The following is a 5,000-nucleotide window of genomic DNA, read 5'->3' as shown; positions in this document are numbered from 1 at the left end:
TATGAAGAATTTTGGGGTATAATATGTCACCGTTTACTTTATTTTGCTATCCTCACTTACATAAATGAACTATAGTGTCCTGCACCCGCTAAGTAAATAAACATCAAAAATTATATCTGCTGTCTGAATAATTTTTGGTTTGACTGTAGTGTACATACACAGCTCAACGGGTTTTACAGTTTGAAGGAGTAACTGGTAAATTGGAGGAAACTGTGGTTATATGGGTAATGCTCATAGATCTGAATGTTCATCTCTCATCTCAAACATTACACTGATGCAGGAAGTCTAAGAACTGCAGCCTCTCAGGAGGTCATGACCTCTGACCTCAGTCAGTCGCATGAAAGAGGTCAGGGAGACGCACTGATCTCCACTAAACACTTCCTGTTCCTGTGTCCAGCTGTATGCCGCACTCTCCTCCGCCTGTCTCTGAAGACGACCCACCGCCTGCTCCCGAGTCATGTGACTCCTCCGGCCAGCGGGGGGCGACGGAGGACGGCTGTGATGCTCAGACGCCGGCGGTCAGACCGCTGAAGACCGACCCCGGCAAAGTGCCCAAATGGCTCAAACTGCCAGGTGTGTTCAAGAGTTTCATATTTCATATGTTTGATGTAATATATCAGCATCGCCCCGATATGAAAAGTTATGTCTTCATTATTGTTTATTTAATTCTAACAAATAGTTTTTTTTTTAAACTAACCAAAACTAAAAATAATTTGTTTATAATTTCCACACAGGAGAGACTTGGTGTTGTTCCCAAACATAATATATCGGCTATCGGCCAAAATGAGTTGAAAAATATGAGATATCGGTAAAAATCCAATACCGTGCATCCCTAATTCTAATGTTTTTGCTCAACAAGGTTTTGATTAAAAAACAGTAATATTGTGAAATATTCATACAATTTAAAATAATTAATTTATTCATATTTTTATCGCAATTTTGTCTTAATATTCTGAAATTCTGAGTTTAGATCTTGCAATTCTGAATTTTATTTAATAGTTCAGAATTTATATTTCACAATTTTGAATTCATTTTATTTATAAACAATTAATTTATTCATATTTTTATCGCAATTTTGACTTAATATTCAGAAATTCTGACTTTAGATCTTGCAATTCTGAATTTCATTTTATTTAAAAGTTCAGAATTAATATTTCCAATTCGTGCCCAAATGGATCAAACTGTCATGTGTGTTCAAGAGTTTATTGCAGATTTCATATTTCATATGTTTGATTTCAGACAAACGCCACTAGAGAGCGCACTGACACTAGTGTTCAAACGTCTGGAGTCGTGAGATATTCTAATTAGGGATGCACGATATTATTGGAACGATATCGGAATCGGCTGATAATGGCTTAAAATGTAAATATCGGCATCGCCCCGATATGAAAAATTGTCTTCATTATTGTTTAATTCTAACAAATAAGTTTTTGTTTAAAACTAACCAAAACTAAAAATAATTTGTTTATAATTTCCGCACAGGAGAGATTTGGTGTTGTTTCCAAACATAATATATCGGTATCGGCTATTGGCCAAACTGAGTTGAAAAATATCGGCATATCGGATATCAGTAAAATCCAATACCGTGCATCCCTAATTCTAATGTTTTTGCTCAACAAGGTTTTGATTAAAAAACAGTAATATTGTGAAATATTCATACAATTTAAAATAATTAATTTATTCATATTTTTATCGCAATTTTGTCTTAATATTCTGAAATTCTGAGTTTAGATCTTGCAATTCTGAATTTTATTTAATAGTTCAGAATTTATATTTCACAATTTTGAATTCATTTTATTTATAAACAATTAATTTATTCATATTTTTATCGCAATTTTGACTTAATATTCAGAAATTCTGACTTTAGATCTTGCAATTCTGAATTTCATTTTATTTAAAAGTTCAGAATTAATATTTCCAATTCGTGCCCAAATGGATCAAACTGTCATGTGTGTTCAAGAGTTTATTGCAGATTTCATATTTCATATGTTTGATTTCAGACAAACGCCACTAGAGAGCGCACTGACACTAGTGTTCAAACGTCTGGAGTCGTGAGATATTCTAATTAGGGATGCACGATATTATTGGAACGATATCGGAATCGGCTGATAATGGCTTAAAATGTAAATATCGGCATCGCCCCGATATGAAAAATTGTCTTCATTATTGTTTAATTCTAACAAATAAGTTTTTGTTTAAAACTAACCAAAACTAAAAATAATTTGTTTATAATTTCCGCACAGGAGAGATTTGGTGTTGTTTCCAAACATAATATATCGGTATCGGCTATTGGCCAAACTGAGTTGAAAAATATCGGCATATCGGATATCAGTAAAATCCAATACCGTGCATCCCTAATTCTAATGTTTTTGCTCAACAAGGTTTTGATTAAAAAACAGTAATATTGTGAAATATTCATACAATTTAAAATAATTAATTTATTCATATTTTTATCGCAATTTTGTCTTAATATTCTGAAATTCTGAGTTTAGATCTTGCAATTCTGAATTTTATTTAATAGTTCAGAATTTATATTTCACAATTTTGAATTCATTTTATTTATAAACAATTAATTTATTCATATTTTTATCGCAATTTTGACTTAATATTCAGAAATTCTGACTTTAGATCTTGCAATTCTGAATTTCATTTTATTTAAAAGTTCAGAATTAATATTTCCAATTCGTGCCCAAATGGATCAAACTGTCATGTGTGTTCAAGAGTTTATTGCAGATTTCATATTTCATATGTTTGATTTCAGACAAACGCCACTAGAGAGCGCACTGACACTAGTGTTCAAACGTCTGGAGTCGTGAGATATTCTAATTAGGGATGCACGATATTATTGGAACGATATCGGAATCGGCTGATAATGGCTTAAAATGTAAATATCGGCATCGCCCCGATATGAAAAATTGTCTTCATTATTGTTTAATTCTAACAAATAAGTTTTTGTTTAAAACTAACCAAAACTAAAAATAATTTGTTTATAATTTCCGCACAGGAGAGATTTGGTGTTGTTTCCAAACATAATATATCGGTATCGGCTATTGGCCAAACTGAGTTGAAAAATATCGGCATATCGGATATCAGTAAAATCCAATACCGTGCATCCCTAATTCTAATGTTTTTGCTCAACAAGGCTGCATTTATTTGATTAAAAAACAGTAATATTGTGAAATATTAATACAATTTAAAATAATGAATTTATTCATATTTTTATCGCAATTTTGTCTTAATATTCTGAAATTCTGAGTTTAGATCTTGCAATTCTGAATTTTATTTAATAGTTCAGAATTTATATTTCACAATTTTGAATTCATTTTTGAAATTCTGCCTTTATATTTCAAAATTCTGACTTTATATCTCACAGTTCTGAGTTTATATCTCAATTGTGACATTATTTAGACATTTCGAATTTGTATTTTGAAAATTCTGACTGTCTCACAATTCTGACTTTTTATTGAAATTCTGATGTTATTTTGAAATTCTGACTTTATATTGAAATTCTGACTTAATACCTCGCAATTATGACTTTATTTAAAAATTCTAGCTTTATATTTTCCAATTCGGATGTTATATCTTGCAATTCTGATTTTATATCCAAATTCTGACTTTATATTTTCCAGGTTTGACTATATTATGCAATTCTGACTTTATACCTCAAAATTCTGACTTTATATTTAAATTCTGACTTTATACCTCGTGAAAAAAAATCTGAATTATGTGATAAGTTGCAATTATCTTTTTTTTTTTTTCTATCCCGTAGTCTAAACAGGCTATCATAGTTTAATATAGGAAATATATATTGAAAAAAAATATTTGATTTTCCTCTTTTTGACTCCTGTTGTTGATGTTTTTTCTTGTGTTTTTTCAGGTAAGAAGTGAGGTTTGATCGGCGCAGGAGGACGAGAGCGTTCGGATGCTCCATCAGTAGATCAATAGTTTGACAGTAATTCATGCAAACCTGCATCAATTAAACACACGATGATAATTGCCAGTTGAGTTCTTCTCTTTATTTCTGACATCAATATTCCTGGTTGAATTCTGAAATAAAAATTATTTGTAGATGTATTAAAAAGAAAAAACAAAATAATAAAAATTGGGGGAAAAATGCATAACAAAATTACTAAAACTAAAATAAAAATAACCCTGAGGTCACGTTTAGTTTTTGAATGGACATCTTTAGGACGATGCTTTGAAGTGATGGTTCCCGGCGTCTGAGGGAACTTCAAAGTGTCCAGAGCTTGGTCTCTGTTAACTAGCTGTTGACCGGGTTAATGACGTCCAGCTGCGCTCGTGTTTAACCTACTAACTACTAAACACTTCATCCTCATCCTCATCCTCATCCCGGCACACTGCACTGAAAATACACTTCAGCTTTATTACTGTTAACTCAAACTATTAATCACCATTTTCATTCAGTGAAATAAAATAAAATACAAATATTAGATTAAAATGAAAAAATGTTGCCATGGCAGCTGACTGAAATAAGATGACATAAAAATGGTTGTAATTCCTAAGCATTTTATGTTATATTTTTATTCAAAGCTTAAAGTCTGCACTTCAATTTCATCTTCATTGTTTCATTTTAATTCTATTCTGGTGGCATACAGAGACGACATTATGAAAATTGTGTCAGTGTCCAAATATGGACCTAACTGTATTTGTATGTGTATATATATATATATATATATATATATATATATATACTGAAGTCATTCAAGTCAAAATGATGACTCTGATTGCTTTAATGTGTTTCTTATGTCTTATGAATAATTCATTACCATACACCATACAAGGGCTATTATTGTAAACTAAAACTATAACAAAAAAATCATTACTTGAAATGAAATAAACATTAACTGAAATATATTTTTTTAATGTAAGCTTTATTATTTTATTTTAGTTAGCTGCCAATGAGTAGCCTTGATTGAGTTTGAGGTTCTTCTGATGGATTTTGGTGGCTGTTTGTGTCCCTCTGCTGGACGTTTGCAGTT

This window comes from Sinocyclocheilus anshuiensis, unplaced genomic scaffold (assembly GCF_001515605.1).
Source record: "Sinocyclocheilus anshuiensis isolate Anshui unplaced genomic scaffold, SAMN03320099.WGS_v1.1 scaffold250, whole genome shotgun sequence".
NCBI lineage: Eukaryota > Metazoa > Chordata > Actinopteri > Cypriniformes > Cyprinidae > Sinocyclocheilus > Sinocyclocheilus anshuiensis.
The sequence above is the reverse complement of the archived record's forward strand: the minus strand, read 5'-3'. Positions refer to the sequence as shown.